We start from the raw sequence: 20884 nt of genomic DNA on the forward strand, positions 1-20884 counted from the left end.
AACTACCTTTTCTTCAATGTCCTGTTAAGGAAGTATGTTTTAAGTAAGAATTGACATTATTAACTATAAAGGCAAGCATATTAACGTCGTTAACATTACTTGGAATATACTAATATTCGAATAAATATTTGAATGTTCGAATGATGAGTGATTCGGATGTTCATAGTGCCACTGTGTCCTATCGAGTTTACTATCACGAACCACGTATGAAATTGTATATAAATAAATAAAAATAAATCCTTTATTAAGTATTGATTACAGGAAAAAGGCAAACTTACATTCTTTAATGTACACAATGAAATGTATGAAAGATATTTTTAAGATATGTTTCACTTACCCTTTATAACGCAAGGTAGTTTTCAGTGTAGCATTCTCTTCAGCTGCGAGATAACGTAAGGCAGATGATCATTCAGTCGTGAAGCACTAAAATGTAATATACATTTTAACTATTATCGATAAGAATTATTTACTGCAGGGATGCAAATAAAGTGAGGCAAATTAGTAAATAAAAACCGATACTGTAACTGATAATATAATTAGTTGTATCTGTATTAGTTGTATATACAGTAATCGCACGATTATCCGCGGAGTTGGATGTTGGCATAATCGCGCATAATCAGCAGTATGAGCAGAAAAGGGAAATGAAATGAAATATTTAGATTTACGTCGCATACTTATACCGGTTACGCTAAAGGAGACGGTGATGATGAGTACTGAATGAAGAAAGTGGGAGGAAACGGGAGAAACCCGAGAAAACCCATGAGCACGGTCTTTATGCACGACAAAGTTCACACGGCACGAGCTGGGATTGAATCAGGGACCCCAAGCACCGGAGGCCAAAAAACGGACAAAAAGTCTTTCGTGCAACTTTCGTTTTCGGTAAAAAGTTTACACATAATTTAGAAAGAGTAGTTTTCTGGTCTTTTTATTTCACAAGTTGGTTCATGTCTATATTTTTTACATGCATAAAAAATTTTTCAACTCCCTTGCTTATTTCCTGTTAAAGACCTCTACCTCTGATTGTATTTTTTGCACATATTCTTATTGTTTTCAGACAACATTTCTAAAAGCGTAATTTATCGTCAGCAAGAAAAGAAAAGGAAAGCCTCGGATAGTGGAATGTGTACTGTATATATATATATATATATATATATATATATATATATATACGTATTAGTATATAGTTTTATTTTATACGTCTCCTATTATTACACAATGTGCAGATATTGTCAAAGCGCAAGTAAATATGTATAACTCCCCGTTCTGCACTTAATAACTTGAAAGAAGTTCGGGGAAGGTAGTGTAACAGAAAGTGCAAACAGAAATGAGGGTTTAAAGGCATTTAATATTATTCCGTAGTAGTATGATTTTTTGTAAAAAAAAATATATATATATATATATATATATATATATATATATATATATATATATCTAAACATACATATTCAATGATATAGTAAGAGGTTAGCAGCACTGATAGAACTGCAGAAAGTACAAAACCGTTAATAAGAAAGAGAGAGAGATGGTGGCCGCTTTTGTGCTTTTCATTGGCTAATTCCGAATTGCGCGCGAATACGTACGAGATTTCTTTCTTTTTCCTCTTCGCAGCCCAGATGTTGCCAATTAGAAGTTTTTAGTACTACATTTGTATGAAAATGTTGCCTTTAAGAAATGTGGTTTGCATACAGAGAAAAGAGCAAAATGAATATTTACCTTAGTGGGCATGAAAAAAGACGAAACATTTTGCAAGATGGACACACGAACTTCCTTAATGCAGGCGTTCAGTACATTATTGTAAAGAAAAAAACACTAAAAAGAATTACTTCAATATCCCTAGCAACATTCAACAATTCATAGAGAAAAATCTTTATTTTGAGAACAATGGAAAACTATGTAATTGTAGATAACTACTAAATTTAATGATTAAGGAAAACGTTTAGGCCCGGCCCTTCAGAAAGAAAGTGCACAGAATATTCTCTCATGGAAGCAATTGCAAAATCAACATTTTGTTTGCAGTTATAATTAGAGGATCTATATACAGGGTGTTCGAAAAAGAATGTATCCTCTTGAAAGAAAATATTCTCTGGGCCCCTAATCCTTTATATACCGAAAGGAAGTTTGTATAGCATTTTTTCTTACCTTCGTTAGAAGAATTGAAAGTGACTACTATCGTGACACGGGAGATATTTAATCGATAGTCGAATTACTCACATACTCGAATGAACACGTCTCTTGTAAGGAGAGGAAAGGCTTCTGTGATCCGCTATCGCAGCTGTGTCATATCTGCAGAGAATGTTAGGACACAAACGTGATCTTTGAGAGCCTCGTGAAAAGAAGTCGCATAGTATCATGTGTGGAGACATCGGGGCCATCTGAAGAACGCTTCATCATTAGGACCAAGGGCGAGTTACGAAACACTCTGGGATATATTTATTAACATAACTTCTCGTCATTCTGCAAGTGTGGTGGAGCTCCATCCTATTGGAAAAGGAAACCTCGGGAGCCCTCTTCATGTGTAGGTATCGTTCACATCTGAAGCATGTGAAGATAGATTACTGTACTATCGTGTACCTAAAATCATTTTCTACGAATACGAACATGTCTACACTGAAGGCAGTGCAGCTCTTTTTCTCTTTTTTTTGGTCATGTATTGTAACGCGGGGCAATGCACACAATAACATGTAATGTTGTGTATCATCATAAAGGGCCAGGGCGATGATTGGATCTTGATGGACGTGGAGAACTGATAGGTGATGTGAGTGGTATTGTGATCTATGGTTGTATGTTTACTGATGAATGCATAAGGAGAGGTGAAGGGGTTGCCTTTTTTTTTATGTCGATCGGGAGGGAAGCGATTGGGAAACTTTTGACTTTGTTTTTCAACCGAATATATTGATTGAATAGGTCGCCGACAATTTTACGGGGCGTCACGTCGTTGCCTTTTTCATGTCGATCGCGAGCGAAGCGAGCGTTTTTTTTTTTTTTTTTTTTTTTTTTTTTTTTTTACCGACAATATGTATTGAATCGGTTGCCAACACCTTTAGGGGCGCGTCACGTCCTTCTTTCTGTGCTGATCGCGAGCGAAGCGAGCGCGAAATTTTTGACTTTTTTTTTTTTTTTTTTTTTTTTTACCCACAATATTTATTCAATCGGTCGCCAACACTTTTAGGGGTGCGTCACGTCCTCTTTTCTCTGCTGATCGCGAGCGAAGCGAGCGCGAAATTTTGACCTTTTTTTCTCTTTTTAATTCTTTTTTTTCTTTAAGAAAAAATATTGATTTCATAGGTCGCGAACATTTTTACGGGATGCAACATCGTTTATTTGTTTTTCCAACCGTCTTTCTGTCTTGAGCCCCCGCCAAGTTAACTTTATGGTGGACAAAAACTATGTGCGGTGGGTTACCGCGGGGTTCTCCCGTTTCCTCCCACTTTCTTCATTCCACCACCATTTCAATCATTTCTCATAATCAGCGCCTCTTTTAGCCTAAGCGGCATAACGTGGGACGTAAAACAAAGATTTCCTTTAGTTGCTTTCTGTCTTGATTACGAGCGCGAAATTTTTTACTTTTTTTTTCTTTCTTTTGATATTATTCATTTAATAGGACGGCAACACCTTTACGGGCCGCCGCGTCGTCGTTTACACTTCTTCAGCCCATATTCTTTCTGCTTGTTCGTTTTCCGGCATCTTGTTATCACCGCCCGCGGCAATGCCTATGTCTTTCATCGCTTTTTGAAGCAAATCTTTAATAAATATGCACTCTCACATTTGTACTAATATGCATACCACAGTGGATAGACTGTAACTAGGAAAGCAGAAGCCTGCATATCATATTATTTAACAGTTGAAAGTGAACTGTCATTTTAAGTTTGATTTTGATCAGATGAGTGCAGTTCAACTCGTCGACAATTGTGAAGATTCTCGAGGTTAGGGACCATCCATTTTGTGCTTTGTAATGAAAATGGCTGCAGCCAAACTTCTCTGATCTGAATGAAACTTGGCATGATGATACATCTTGACCTGCTCTACAAGTTTATTTAGTATTTTCCGTTGCGCAGGCTTTTGCTTCTCCAGGTTCTCCCATGGAACTGAGAAACGTATTCAGTCGAACTTCTGCGGTAAGTCAGTATATCATCCTGAGAAGTTTGATCGAGATAGCAGAGGTTCGACTATTCGTTTTTCAATTCCATGTGATATTACAACACGGTGAACTAAATTTATATAGAAACACTTTGATTTTGTTTTGTTTTTTGCTAGCATTAAACTGAGAAAATGTTATTCAATAGACAGAGAACACCACTCAAAGAAAAGTACATCATAAGAATATATATATGGTTGCTGTGGTTCTCGGTTTAATTTGCTAGTTAAGAAACTTGCTCTAAATAAGTACATCTTACAGGTGAAAAACTAAGCCAGGCGATAGAATTAAATATAAAGTTATACACTTTTATTTTACGTTTACTAGTGTTGGGTTACTACTGTAAAATAAGTCAGTATATATGAAAGATAACTGTATTAGGTACTATTTTCCACCGGCGGTGTATTCTTGCATAGTGTACTTAATGTTTACAAGCGGGGCGCTACTAGTATGGATGCATGACAAGTGCTATTGAAACTCGAAAACTAACTGGTTTCCACTACCCTTGCTTATACGTATACCCGCGTCGCCTTCGCTCCTGTTCACTTTGGACGCACATTCTTGCTATCGCTCAGGCCCCCAGCTTTCTCCTGTTTTGGCTCCCTTAAATAGTATTCGTGCTTTTTATTGGCCACCTGGCAAAGCACTTGTAATGATTTTACACCAGTAACTCTAAAATACATGTGTATTACTTTATTTAATTCTGTCGTCTGCAGAATTTTTTTTTTTTCGTACAAATATGCCTTTTCATGCAGAACACTGAATTTTGCCTGTAAATTTTTGAGAATATGCTGTGACGAAACTTGAGCACCGTTCTTCTTTTCTTTCTTATCACGAGTCTTCTTTAGCCTAATGAGCACAATCATCACACGATAACGACTATTCTTTTCATTTAACTTGTAAACAAGTTGAACTAATAATAATAATTGATGTACAAAGGAGAAGTGTCCTACATATTTGAGGTAAAAAATAAAATAAATATACTTCTACTTCATCCGTGTTTACAAAGTTAAATGTTATCGATTTACAAAAAATGGTCACCTATCCACACACTGACCAGGCTCGACACTGCTTGACCATACATATTAAAACATCGGTCCCACTGAATACACAAGTAGTAAGCACATTCACATAAAAATAATTAGGATTACAGTATATAAAATGCGTTAATTAAAATAGCAAATGCCTTACCTTATCACAGGCGATCCAAAGCCACTGCACATCATCTGCTACGCACACTATATTCCTCCAATATTTCACTCACTTCCTATATCACGCAACAGAAAATATTAATAAAATTCACTTAGCAACATTTTCATTTTTAATCAACAATACGTATAACAATTAAGAATAAAATTAATTGTGAGCACATTGTTATAATTAGAATACTGTTTTTATTCGTTTACAAATATGGGATTAATATAGAGCTGGCAGCAACAATATATACAACTCATCCTGTATGTATCGTAAATCCTAACTTGAGAAGACATCTCTGACGCAAACAATGAGACAAGAAATCAAATACTATATCCGACACATTTGGGGTTTATTGAACTTCAATGTTGGAAGATACCACCTTGTCGGTAGTACAAATGTAATATCCTTACAACACGCGGAACTTTTGCCAGGCATATCTAGGAATTTGGGAAGATTAATTGATATCCTTAATGTGCAATGTATGATTATGACGCATTGTTATGTACACGCAGACGGAACCAGGACAATCTATAGATGACATTTGCACTGTGTTTGGACAATTTGTTCGCAGAAAGTAACCGTTTTTGTCTATGAATACTTGAGAACATGGAAGGTATGAGATATACATTTTATGCGCAAATATTATAATACAAATCATTGTTAGTTTGGTGGATGCGTGAAAGAAAGAAAAGGAGTAGATTTTTGCAGACGTCCGGATATAAAGCGAGAACTGAGAATACGCATCTATAACATCTATTTTCTTTGTGTTAATGATATCGATGAACTAAACGGGGAAACTAAAATACAACTGTTTGCAGTATAATTCGAAGTATAGTCAAGTGCAGAGGCGTACTCACGGGGTGTCCACCGGGTGCGGACTCCTCGCAAAAGTTCCTAAGTGAACATACATTTGCAGACTTTCTCATTAAATGTAGTTATTAACAGGGAAAATATTGATGTATCATCAATATAAATCTGATCTTACACTTCATCTGTACTCTGTCTGTATCATGTTTTTGTGAAAAAGTAAGTGGAATATTTATCGTGTTTTCGAATGCAGAATAATAGTATATAGACATAGTGGCTTGTAGTATTGGAACCTTGCCCCCCGAAGCTTGGATCCCTTAGAAGAAAAAAAAATGCATGCGCGCCTGGTGAAATGGTTAACGAATTCAGTTCACTCGATGAATCGACAGATAGTAATACACATTTCGACAGATCGACAGCATTCGACAGATACAGACATATGAAAGTAGCACAAGAATTAGGCGAAAGTCCGTGCGTTTCCTCAATTCACGTAGGAAACAACAGAAAATATCAACTACCATAAAATAATCCGTATATATATTTAATTTATTTGGAATAAAATAAATATAGAAACAACCTGTTCATACATAACTACGGTAAGTGCGTTAATTGCTAACGTAAGAACAAATATGAAACAAGGCACAAAATAAAAAAGAAAAATAAAGTTAAAGGGAATAAATATTTAGGCTTGATTGTCATTCGTATTAAGAAGCTGGGTAATAAAATGTTAAAATCTACAGAAAATTATGAAATTAAATCAGGATTTGAAATAAAAGTCTATACATTGGAAGTAGGCCAGGGAGTTTGCAAGGCAGATGTGTGCGACACGCGTTACTTTATAGATTCCCTTCATTGAACTATAGTAAGCAGTACGAAGATGGTACTTTGCGTATAATCACAGGAAGGATTGAAGTTAATTACCATGGTAATATAATTATTTATTGATAAGTATTTCCATGTTAAATTATGAAAATTATAAGCACAAGGAGGGTGAAAAAGTAGTGTGACCGACTTAGCAATGACTGAAACATAAAATAGAAAAGCGAATAAAAACAAATGCCTTTTGAGTTATGTGGAATAAAGTTTCTTCTAGCCAGTAAGGAAGAATAGGATCTGGTGCATTCATTGAATACCTGAAAAAAATCGTTTATCAAAATAGAAGGAAACACACTTATCGTTGTGGCAACTACGAACTTCTGTTTACCTCAGCCCGCCTCAGCAAGTGCTTTCTATCCGGTCCGCGCTCCGTAACCAAACTCAACGCTGCCTGCTAGCGAAAATTTCATTCTTCAGTATCGTTGAGTTTATTGCAGAAAGCAATGGCAGATACGGCATCAGCACCTGCAGCCCCGGCACAGGTTTCTCCTAAGAAGTCTGCAAAGCCTAAGAAACCAAAAACAACACCTTCTCATCCAAGAACATCAGAAATGGTGAACAACGCCATCAAGAATTTGAAGGAAAGGGGAGGAAGTTCACTGCAAGCTATTAAGAAATACATCTCTCAGAACTACAAAGTGGATGCCGAGAAGCTTGCTCCATTTATCAAGAAATACTTGAGAAGTGCAGTTGCTTCTGGGTCTTTGGTTCAGACCAAGGGAAAAGGTGCATCTGGATCGTTTAAGCTTAGTGCTTCATCGCTGAAGGAGAAGCCTGAAGGTGGATCTTCAACCAAGGCGAAACGATCAGCATCAAAGGAGAAGAAGCCTGCGAAAAAGCCAGCAGCTAAACGTCCCAAGAAGACTGGTGAAAAGAAAAAGGCTGCTGCTCCCAAACCTAAGAAATCACCATCTAAAGTGAAGAAGGCAAAAACTCCCAAGAAGCCAAAGGCCCCGAAGCCAAAGAAGGCTACAGCAAAACCGAAAAGTGCTAAGAAGGCTGCACCAAAGAAGAAGTAAATGTGTCAGTAAATCATCTGACATTTTAAAACGGCTCTTTTTAGAGCCATCAAATACTTTGAGAAGAGTAAAATTGTGCTTTTCCTATCATTATCACATGTTCATTCATAGCAATGTATAGTATACACGCAAGGGACTTTGAGTTTTCTTTTTAACCGAAGCACTTCTTGATGTAAGTGCTTTATAACAGAGGGGAATTGAGGGTGGGGAAAGAAAGCTTTCACGGGTGTCAAGAATGGTGTACTCGAAAAAAAATGGGGAACACATTACGTAATGTCAATTTGTGATCACTTACTTTTTCCTTGTTCCTATCTTCAAGTAGCGAAACAGTACAGAAAACGCACTTAATGCATTTGTTAGAAAAACTTTTGCAGGCTGACTGGGTTCGATTCTCGGTGGGAGCTCAAATGTTTCGCATTGCACGTTAATAAGTAGGTCCACGTTTGAAACAGCCTTGCTGCTGAAAGGGACACTAAACTAAAATCAACTCTTTTCAAGGCTGGGGTGAAAGAAATGTTCGAACTTATTACAACTCGTGAAAGTGAAGTAGACTATGTTTCAATTTAACGTCGTACTATTATGATTTTTATGATAAAGGAGACGGGTGATTACGCCTAATGAATGATGGAAATACTGGTGTAATGAGAAAGTGTTAGGAAAAGGGAACACGCTAATAACCACGGATACCGTCTTATAATTCGTAATATTGCTATAAAGAAAAATAGTAACACCAGCAGAAATGTAGGTGTACAATTGAACTGATGTTAAGTACAAACAGACACTTAAAGAAAGTTTAGTTTAACGTTTGCATTCAACAGCAGCGACCTCTGACAAAATAATATTACTTTTGCTACCTTGGAAGAAGTACATATTTCGCCTGCGAGTTCTATCAGATTAATAACGTTGAGAAGGGCAAACAGTGGTTGAATCGAAGTTAACTTATGCAACATATGGCAAAATCGAACCCTTGACCACATAAAACGAAGATAATCAATCGGTAAACATAGGGGAAAACTAAAGAATATACTTGAAAGATAGGATGATATACGAAACGACAGGAAAACGAAGGTAGATGTATTAACTATGCAACATACGGCGTGAGAATTTAAAAAAAAAAGATAACAAGTATGGACAAGATCCTTGTTAGGATAACAGCATCTCTAAGTAGTGTATTGGTCCTAAAAAGGACCGTTTTTGAACTCAGTGCCAGAACTTCAAACTTAAGCACGTTCCCCACGGATGCGGCGAGCAAGCTGAATGTCCTTAGGCATGATTGTGACTCTCTTTGCGTGAATAGCACACAAGTTGGTGTCTTCGAAAAGCCCTACAAGGTAAGCTTCACTTGCCTCCTGTAAAGCCATGACAGCTGAGCTTTGGAAGCGAAGATCTGTCTTGAAATCTTGTGCAATTTCTCGGACGAGTCGTTGGAAGGGCAGCTTGCGGATGAGCAATTCAGTGCTCTTCTGGTAACGACGAATTTCTCGGAGAGCCACAGTACCAGGCCTGTAACGATGGGGCTTTTTCACTCCACCGGTAGCTGGAGCACTCTTTCTTGCAGCTTTGGTGGCAAGCTGCTTTCGAGGAGCTTTGCCTCCAGTAGATTTCCTAGCTGTCTGCTTGGTACGTGCCATTGCAACTGTCACGACTTGTTTCAAATAATTGCGCGCTGAATGAAGTCAAGTTATATAAAGAGCAAAACCGTTAAATCAAGCTATTTCTCATTGGATAAAGTCAGTCGAAAAGGACAGTTCTCATTGGCTTAGACACGTTTTGTGTTTTTCCTCCGTGCTTTCCCTGCATGATCGAAGGAACAAAACCACGAGTCTTGGGCTGCTTGGGCTTGTATTTCTCGTGTGTGGTGAGCGAAGCAGTAACATATCGAAATGACAGGACGTGGAAAAGGAGGCAAGGGTCTTGGCAAAGGAGGTGCCAAGCGCCACCGTAAAGTTCTTCGTGACAACATCCAGGGTATCACCAAACCCGCTATTAGGCGTCTTGCTCGCCGTGGTGGTGTGAAGCGTATCTCTGGTCTCATTTATGAAGAGACCCGAGGAGTATTGAAAGTATTCCTGGAGAACGTAATCAGAGATGCTGTTACATACACAGAACACGCCAAGAGGAAGACAGTGACAGCTATGGATGTTGTGTATGCCTTGAAGAGGCAAGGAAGAACCCTGTACGGTTTCGGAGGTTAAGTTGGGGTTCCTCCTATTTTGGATATAAAATTGGCATAAACGGCTCTTTTCAGAGCCAACAAATTTATATAAAGGGAAAGATTTACTTTGTGCGATTTTCTGTTAGATTATAAGAATTCGTGTAACTACATTAAAGCCTTTTGATGCACACTAAATTACAGACGTAGAGAGATTAATTTGAGAAAATCATACGTTTTTTTTTACATTATGTACGTTCATGTATACGTATTCATATCATGTAGCAGTATTAATGCTGGAGAAGGGGTTCTGGTTGGAAATTGGCGATTTGTTGGAAGTAGCGAGCATGAGAGATGCGAAACGCAAGTCGGAATTTCTGTTCTGACAGTAGGATGTACGTATAGAGGCTTATACAACTTCTATACTGTGCTGTGAGGGGCGAATAATGCGTTAGAAACCTGAATCTTGTCCTTTATCTTGTTTACGTGGTCTTGGGTTCGATTTCTTTCTTTTGCGGTAGTGTCTATTGTGATTTACATGTAAATTAATGACACTTCGTAGCGGGTTACTAAAATAAAGAGTAATACAAATATGAGATGTAGGTTAATGCATTGTATACTTCACATTATTTACTAAAGAAAGGCAGTAGTTACAAGAAACCTAGGCTCGCTCGTTGGGCACAGTAGCAAATGAGTTCTGAGATCAGAGAATAAGAGTAGTTGCGTATTACAAACCATATACATATAACACATATCACACAAATATGAATATCGACCTTGCAAAGAATAAATCGTACTTAAGTGTGCATTTAATGTCATTACTATGTTGCAAAAGAAATTTAGGAAAGTTTTCTGATCCGCTCTGTTCATGATGTCATTGGGGCATAGTAATGAACAATAATAAATGTCGAGAACATATTGAACAGAGTAATTTCAGCCAAGCCAACGCAAGAGAGAAACATGAGTGCTTTAAGAATGTTGGAAATTCCTTTGTCTAGCATGAAGTACATGAGAATATGTGGTATGAGGTTTTCTTCCATTGCTGAGAATCTGGGCTCGACTGTCCTGTCCTCTGGGTAATATGAGCCCGATGTACGCAAATATCAAAAAAATGTAGCTAGCGACAATACAAAAGGTAATGATCTTATAATTAATAATGTAGTGGGAACTAAGCACATCGCTGTTTGGAGTATTCTAAAGTTAGTGTGACTTCCTATGGGCTTCAATTACGATCGACGACTACACATATACTAATTAATCGAATAGCAGCGAGAATTTCGAATGAAACTAAGCAACTATCTCAGACACTTTTGATGAGTCTGTATATCGAAAACAATTCATTTCAATCGTAAATCTCCTCTATAAAGGGGTTTGTGGCCCTCATAAGGGCCGATTTGTATGAGATATAGGTCTTACATTTATGCCTTCTTCTCAGTTTTCTTGGGCAGAAGTACAGCTTGAATGTTGGGCAAAACACCACCCTGAGCGATTGTAACTCCAGACAACAACTTGTTTAATTCCTCGTCGTTACGGATAGCTAACTGCAGATGACGTGGAATAATCCTAGTCTTCTTGTTGTCACGAGCAGCGTTGCCTGCCAACTCAAGAACTTCAGCTGCCAGGTATTCCATGACTGCAGCCAAATACACGGGAGCGCCAGCACCAACTCGTTCGGCATAGTTACCCTTTCGCAAAAGACGATGGATTCTGCCTACTGGGAATTGAAGGCCAGCCCTGCTGGAGCGGGACTTGCTCTTTCCCTTGACTTTTCCACCTTTGCCGCGACCAGACATTGTTCAATATTCTTTCGTAATAAGATGAGAGGAAAAATTGCGGCCTCCCATGAATCAAGTCAGTTTTGTTACTACTTCAAGCGTGCACCCGAGTGCATCAAATGAAAAGCAAGGCAGTTGGCGCGAATTGAAACACGTACTGTAATTTAAATGAAGTCGATAAATCGGCGGACACATCTAATTTTGCTGAACGAGTGAGTCATCATGCCACCAAAAACTAGCGGAAAGGCTGCAAAGAAGGCTGGTAAAGCCCAAAAGAATATCTCCAAGGGAGATAAGAAGAAGAAGAGGAGGAGGAAGGAGAGCTATGCCATTTACATCTACAAAGTTTTGAAGCAAGTGCATCCTGACACTGGCATATCTAGCAAAGCTATGAGTATCATGAACAGCTTTGTTAATGACATCTTCGAGCGTATTGCTGCTGAAGCTTCTCGTTTGGCCCATTACAATAAGCGGTCAACTATCACCAGCCGGGAAATCCAAACAGCTGTGCGCCTTCTTTTGCCTGGTGAACTTGCCAAGCACGCTGTAAGTGAGGGTACGAAGGCTGTTACCAAGTACACAAGCTCTAAGTAAAAATCTTCTTCAAGATTTTTCATTTCAAACGGTCCTTGTCAGGACCAACACATTATTCGAAAGAGTTAAATCACGAAATTTGCTTCATTCTGTTATGTAGAAACACCTTGAAATCCAATTTCTATATGCTGTTAGTAAAAAAGTAAAGCACATAGCGGAGATGTGTCGTGCTTGTATACGAAAGGCATTTACTCGCCGGAGATCTACACTTAGTCATAATAATTTACTTTTAAAAAGTGGTAATACATTCCGTGTTAAGTATAGTAGTAGGTGCACACGGATCGGAAATCAGGTTATTTTAATGTGCCGTGCAAATAAACAGGCTGTTAGTGTAAGAAATAGTGGGTATAACGCTTAGAATATCGATTAATCGCTATGAAATAATGTTGATAAATTATCTCTTGAAAGTACTATAAAATTAATGTTTCTAGTATTTTCGTACTTGAAGGATAATGAAATTTGAAAAAGAGATGCCAACAGCACCTGGTGTTCCCAGGCGGTCACCCATCCAAGTACTGACCAGGCCCGATGCTGCTTGACTTCGGTGATCGGACGAGAACCGGTATATTCAGCATGGTATGGCCGTTGGCGAATGCATATGGCTTCGAGTGAGTTATTGTAGCTACGTAGGTTTGTCGGTGAATACTCAAAAAGACCAGCGCGTGGAAAGCGTTGCTAATTGTTTTAAGTAATGCATGATTACGAAATTATCGTGGTGAACGATGTGAGAATATTCGTCTTTGTGAAAAACAAAATTAGAAAAAGTATACCAACAGCACCTGGTGTTCCCAGGCGGTCACCCATCCAAGTACTGACCAGGCCCGATGCTGCTTGACTTCGGTGATCGGACGAGAACCGGTATATTCAGCATGGTATGGCCGTTGGCAACTACCTTTTCTTCAATGTCCTGTTAAGGAAGTATGTTTTAAGTAAGAATTGACATTATTAACTATAAAGGCAAGCATATTAACGTCGTTAACATTACTTGGAATATACTAATATTCGAATAAATATTTGAATGTTCGAATGATGAGTGATTCGGATGTTCATAGTGCCACTGTGTCCTATCGAGTTTACTATCACGAACCACGTATGAAATTGTATATAAATAAATAAAAATAAATCCTTTATTAAGTATTGATTACAGGAAAAAGGCAAACTTACATTCTTTAATGTACACAATGAAATGTATGAAAGATATTTTTAAGATATGTTTCACTTACCCTTTATAACGCAAGGTAGTTTTCAGTGTAGCATTCTCTTCAGCTGCGAGATAACGTAAGGCAGATGATCATTCAGTCGTGAAGCACTAAAATGTAATATACATTTTAACTATTATCGATAAGAATTATTTACTGCAGGGATGCAAATAAAGTGAGGCAAATTAGTAAATAAAAACCGATACTGTAACTGATAATATAATTAGTTGTATCTGTATTAGTTGTATATACAGTAATCGCACGATTATCCGCGGAGTTGGATGTTGGCATAATCGCGCATAATCAGCAGTATGAGCAGAAAAGGGAAATGAAATGAAATATTTAGATTTACGTCGCATACTTATACCGGTTACGCTAAAGGAGACGGTGATGATGAGTACTGAATGAAGAAAGTGGGAGGAAACGGGAGAAACCCGAGAAAACCCATGAGCACGGTCTTTATGCACGACAAAGTTCACACGGCACGAGCTGGGATTGAATCAGGGACCCCAAGCACCGGAGGCCAAAAAACGGACAAAAAGTCTTTCGTGCAACTTTCGTTTTCGGTAAAAAGTTTACACATAATTTAGAAAGAGTAGTTTTCTGGTCTTTTTATTTCACAAGTTGGTTCATGTCTATATTTTTTACATGCATAAAAAATTTTTCAACTCCCTTGCTTATTTCCTGTTAAAGACCTCTACCTCTGATTGTATTTTTTGCACATATTCTTATTGTTTTCAGACAACATTTCTAAAAGCGTAATTTATCGTCAGCAAGAAAAGAAAAGGAAAGCCTCGGATAGTGGAATGTGTACTGTATATATATATATATATATATATATATATATATATATATATACGTATTAGTATATAGTTTTATTTTATACGTCTCCTATTATTACACAATGTGCAGATATTGTCAAAGCGCAAGTAAATATGTATAACTCCCCGTTCTGCACTTAATAACTTGAAAGAAGTTCGGGGAAGGTAGTGTAACAGAAAGTGCAAACAGAAATGAGGGTTTAAAGGCATTTAATATTATTCCGTAGTAGTATGATTTTTTGTATATATATATATATATATATATATATATATATATATATATATATATATATATATCTAAACATACATATTCAATGATATAGTAAGAGGTTAGCAGCACTGATAGAACTGCAGAAAGTACAAAACCGTTAATAAGAAAGAGAGAGAGATGGTGGCCGCTTTTGTGCTTTTCATTGGCTAATTCCGAATTGCGCGCGAATACGTACGAGATTTCTTTCTTTTTCCTCTTCGCAGCCCAGATGTTGCCAATTAGAAGTTTTTAGTACTACATTTGTATGAAAATGTTGCCTTTAAGAAATGTGGTTTGCATACAGAGAAAAGAGCAAAATGAATATTTACCTTAGTGGGCATGAAAAAAGACGAAACATTTTGCAAGATGGACACACGAACTTCCTTAATGCAGGCGTTCAGTACATTATTGTAAAGAAAAAAACACTAAAAAGAATTACTTCAATATCCCTAGCAACATTCAACAATTCATAGAGAAAAATCTTTATTTTGAGAACAATGGAAAACTATGTAATTGTAGATAACTACTAAATTTAATGATTAAGGAAAACGTTTAGGCCCGGCCCTTCAGAAAGAAAGTGCACAGAATATTCTCTCATGGAAGCAATTGCAAAATCAACATTTTGTTTGCAGTTATAATTAGAGGATCTATATACAGGGTGTTCGAAAAAGAATGTATCCTCTTGAAAGAAAATATTCTCTGGGCCCCTAATCCTTTATATACCGAAAGGAAGTTTGTATAGCATTTTTTCTTACCTTCGTTAGAAGAATTGAAAGTGACTACTATCGTGACACGGGAGATATTTAATCGATAGTCGAATTACTCACATACTCGAATGAACACGTCTCTTGTAAGGAGAGGAAAGGCTTCTGTGATCCGCTATCGCAGCTGTGTCATATCTGCAGAGAATGTTAGGACACAAACGTGATCTTTGAGAGCCTCGTGAAAAGAAGTCGCATAGTATCATGTGTGGAGACATCGGGGCCATCTGAAGAACGCTTCATCATTAGGACCAAGGGCGAGTTACGAAACACTCTGGGATATATTTATTAACATAACTTCTCGTCATTCTGCAAGTGTGGTGGAGCTCCATCCTATTGGAAAAGGAAACCTCGGGAGCCCTCTTCATGTGTAGGTATCGTTCACATGTGAAGCATGTGAAGATAGATTACTGTACTATCGTGTACCTAAAATCATTTTCTACGAATACGAACATGTCTACACTGAAGGCAGTGCAGCTCTTTTTCTCTTTTTTTTGGTCATGTATTGTAACGCGGGGCAATGCACACAATAACATGTAATGTTGTGTATCATCATAAAGGGCCAGGGCGATGATTGGATCTTGATGGACGTGGAGAACTGATAGGTGATGTGAGTGGTATTGTGATCTATGGTTGTATGTTTACTGATGAATGCATAAGGAGAGGTGAAGGGGTTGCCTTTTTTTTTATGTCGATCGGGAGGGAAGCGATTGGGAAACTTTTGACTTTGTTTTTCAACCGAATATATTGATTGAATAGGTCGCCGACAATTTTACGGGGCGTCACGTCGTTGCCTTTTTCATGTCGATCGCGAGCGAAGCGAGCGTTTTTTTTTTTTTTTTTTTTTTTTTTTTTTACCGACAATATGTATTGAATCGGTTGCCAACACCTTTAGGGGCGCGTCACGTCCTTCTTTCTGTGCTGATCGCGAGCGAAGCGAGCGCGAAATTTTTGACTTTTTTTTTTTTTTTTTTTTTTTACCCACAATATTTATTCAATCGGTCGCCAACACTTTTAGGGGTGCGTCACGTCCTCTTTTCTCTGCTGATCGCGAGCGAAGCGAGCGCGAAATTTTGACCTTTTTTTCTCTTTTTAATTCTTTTTTTTCTTTAAGAAAAAATATTGATTTCATAGGTCGCGAACATTTTTACGGGATGCAACATCGTTTATTTGTTTTTCCAACCGTCTTTCTGTCTTGAGCCCCCGCCAAGTTAACTTTATGGTGGACAAAAACTATGTGCGGTGGGTTACCGCGGGGTTCTCCCGTTTCCTCCCACTTTCTTCATTCCACCACCATTTCAATCATTTCTCATAATCAGCGCCTCTTTTAGCCTAAGCGGCATAACGTGGGACGTAAAACAAAGATTTCCTTTAGTTGCTTTCTGTCTTGATTACGAGCGCGAAATTTTTTACTTTTTTTTTCTTTCTTTTGATATTATTCATTTAATAGGACGGCAACACCTTTACGGGCCGCCGCGTCGTCGTTTACACTTCTTCAGCCCATATTCTTTCTGCTTGTTCGTTTTCCGGCATCTTGTTATCACCGCCCGCGGCAATGCCTATGTCTTTCATCGCTTTTTGAAGCAAATCTTTAATAAATATGCACTCTCACATTTGTACTAATATGCATACCACAGTGGATAGACTGTAACTAGGAAAGCAGAAGCCTGCATATCATATTATTTAACAGTTGAAAGTGAACTGTCATTTTAAGTTTGATTTTGATCAGATGAGTGCAGTTCAACTCGTCGACAATTGTGAAGATTCTCGAGGTTAGGGACCATCCATTTTGTGCTTTGTAATGAAAATGGCTGCAGCCAAACTTCTCTGATCTGAATGAAACTTGGCATGATGATACATCTTGACCTGCTCTACAAGTTTATTTAGTATTTTCCGTTGCGCAGGCTTTTGCTTCTCCAGGTTCTCCCATGGAACTGAGAAACGTATTCAGTCGAACTTCTGCGGTAAGTCAGTATATCATCCTGAGAAGTTTGATCGAGATAGCAGAGGTTCGACTATTCGTTTTTCAATTCCATGTGATATTACAACACGGTGAACTAAATTTATATAGAAACACTTTGATTTTGTTTTGTTTTTTGCTAGCATTAAACTGAGAAAATGTTATTCAATAGACAGAGAACACCACTCAAAGAAAAGTACATCATAAGAATATATATATGGTTGCTGTGGTTCTCGGTTTAATTTGCTAGTTAAGAAACTTGCTCTAAATAAGTACATCTTACAGGTGAAAAACTAAGCCAGGCGATAGAATTAAATATAAAGTTATACACTTTTATTTTACGTTTACTAGTGTTGGGTTACTACTGTAAAATAAGTCAGTATATATGAAAGATAACTGTATTAGGTACTATTTTCCACCGGCGGTGTATTCTTGCATAGTGTACTTAATGTTTACAAGCGGGGCGCTACTAGTATGGATGCATGACAAGTGCTATTGAAACTCGAAAACTAACTGGTTTCCACTACCCTTGCTTATACGTATACCCGCGTCGCCTTCGCTCCTGTTCACTTTGGACGCACATTCTTGCTATCGCTCAGGCCCCCAGCTTTCTCCTGTTTTGGCTCCCTTAAATAGTATTCGTGCTTTTTATTGGCCACCTGGCAAAGCACTTGTAATGATTTTACACCAGTAACTCTAAAATACATGTGTATTACTTTATTTAATTCTGTCGTCTGCAGAATTTTTTTTTTTTCGTACAAATATGCCTTTTCATGCAGAACACTGAATTTTGCCTGTAAATTTTTGAGAATATGCTGTGACGAAACTTGAGCACCGTTCTTCTTTTCTTTCTTATCACGAGTCTTCTTTAGCCTAATGAGCACAATCATCACACGATAACGACTATTCTTTTCATTTAACTTGTAAACAAGTTGAACTAATAATAATAATTGATGTACAAAGGAGAAGTGTCCTACATATTTGAGGTAAAAAATAAAATAAATATACTTCTACTTCATCCGTGTTTACAAAGTTAAATGTTATCGATTTACAAAAAATGGTCACCTATCCACACACTGACCAGGCTCGACACTGCTTGACCATACATATTAAAACATCGGTCCCACTGAATACACAAGTAGTAAGCACATTCACATAAAAATAATTAGGATTACAGTATATAAAATGCGTTAATTAAAATAGCAAATGCCTTACCTTATCACAGGCGATCCAAAGCCACTGCACATCATCTGCTACGCACACTATATTCCTCCAATATTTCACTCACTTCCTATATCACGCAACAGAAAATATTAATAAAATTCACTTAGCAACATTTTCATTTTTAATCAACAATACGTATAACAATTAAGAATAAAATTAATTGTGAGCACATTGTTATAATTAGAATACTGTTTTTATTCGTTTACAAATATGGGATTAATATAGAGCTGGCAGCAACAATATATACAACTCATCCTGTATGTATCGTAAATCCTAACTTGAGAAGACATCTCTGACGCAAACAATGAGACAAGAAATCAAATACTATATCCGACACATTTGGGGTTTATTGAACTTCAATGTTGGAAGATACCACCTTGTCGGTAGTACAAATGTAATATCCTTACAACACGCGGAACTTTTGCCAGGCATATCTAGGAATTTGGGAAGATTAATTGATATCCTTAATGTGCAATGTATGATTATGACGCATTGTTATGTACACGCAGACGGAACCAGGACAATCTATAGATGACATTTGCACTGTGTTTGGACAATTTGTTCGCAGAAAGTAACCGTTTTTGTCTATGAATACTTGAGAACATGGAAGGTATGAGATATACATTTTATGCGCAAATATTATAATACAAATCATTGTTAGTTTGGTGGATGCGTGAAAGAAAGAAAAGGAGTAGATTTTTGCAGACGTCCGGATATAAAGCGAGAACTGAGAATACGCATCTATAACATCTATTTTCTTTGTGTTAATGATATCGATGAACTAAACGGGGAAACTAAAATACAACTGTTTGCAGTATAATTCGAAGTATAGTCAAGTGCAGAGGCGTACTCACGGGGTGTCCACCGGGTGCGGACTCCTCGCAAAAGTTCCTAAGTGAACATACATTTGCAGACTTTCTCATTAAATGTAGTTATTAACAGGGAAAATATTGATGTATCATCCAATATAAATCTGATCTTACACTTCATCTGTACTCTGTCTGTATCATGTTTTTGTGAAAAAGTAAGTGGAATATTTATCGTGTTTTCGAATGCAGAATAATAGTATATAGACATAGTGGCTTGTAGTATTGGAACCTTGCCCCCCGAAGCTTGGATCCCTTAGAAGAAAAAAAAATGCATGCGCGCCTGGTGAAATGGTTAACGAATTCAGTTCACTCGATGAATCGACAGATAGTAATACACATTTCGACAGATCGACAGCATTCGACAGATACAGACATATGAAAGTAGCACAAGAATTAGGCGAAAGTCCGTGCGTTTCCTCAATTCACGTAGGAAACAACAGAAAATATCAACTACCATAAAATAATCCGTATATATATTTAATTTATTTGGAATAAAATAAATATAGAAACAACCTGTTCATACATAACTACGGTAAGTGCGTTAATTGCTAACGTAAGAACAAATATGAAACAAGGCACAAAATAAAAAAGAAAAATAAAGTTAAAGGGAATAAATATTTAGGCTTGATTGTCATTCGTATTAAGAAGCTGGGTAATAAAATGTTAAAATCTACAGAAAATTATGAAATTAAATCAGGATTTGAAATAAAAGTCTATACATTGGAAGTAGGCCAGGGAGTTTGCAAGGCAGATGTGTGCGACACGCGTTACTTTATAGATTCCCTTCATTGAACTATAGTAAGCAGTACGAAGATGGTACTTTGCGTATAATCACAGGAAGGATTGAAGTTAATTACCATGGTAATATAATTATTTATTGATAAGTATTTCCATGTTAAATTATGAAAATTATAAGCACAAGGAGGGTGAAAAAGTAGTGTGACCGACTTAGCAATGACTGAAACATAAAATAGAAAAGCGAATAAAAACAAATGCCTTTTGAGTTATGTGGAATAAAGTTTCTTCTAGCCAGTAAGGAAGAATAGGATCTGGTGCATTCATTGAATACCTGAAAAAAATCGTTTATCAAAATAGAAGGAAACACACTTATCGTTGTGGCAACTACGAACTTCTGTTTACCTCAGCCCGCCTCAGCAAGTGCTTTCTATCCGGTCCGCGCTCCGTAACCAAACTCAACGCTGCCTGCTAGCGAAAATTTCATTCTTCAGTATCGTTGAGTTTATT

At 37.4% G+C, this 20884-nt stretch overlaps 2 non-coding genes across 2 annotated transcripts; both read right to left on the reverse strand.

The window, feature by feature from the left end:
- Positions 1-13026: 13026 nt before the first annotated feature.
- LOC145677571 (5S ribosomal RNA) lies at positions 13027-13145 on the reverse strand. The gene has a single exon (XR_014129879.1). It is a non-coding gene; the product is annotated as a 5S ribosomal RNA (ribosomal RNA).
- Positions 13146-13322: 177 nt separating this feature from the next.
- On the reverse strand, positions 13323-13441 carry LOC145677568 (5S ribosomal RNA). The gene has a single exon (XR_014129876.1). It is a non-coding gene; the product is annotated as a 5S ribosomal RNA (ribosomal RNA).
- Positions 13442-20884: the final 7443 nt, after the last annotated feature.

Source organism: Thermobia domestica, unplaced genomic scaffold (assembly GCF_964235325.1).
Source record: "Thermobia domestica unplaced genomic scaffold, izTheDome1.hap1.1 HAP1_SCAFFOLD_1045, whole genome shotgun sequence".
In the NCBI taxonomy this organism is placed as follows: domain Eukaryota; kingdom Metazoa; phylum Arthropoda; class Insecta; order Zygentoma; family Lepismatidae; genus Thermobia; species Thermobia domestica.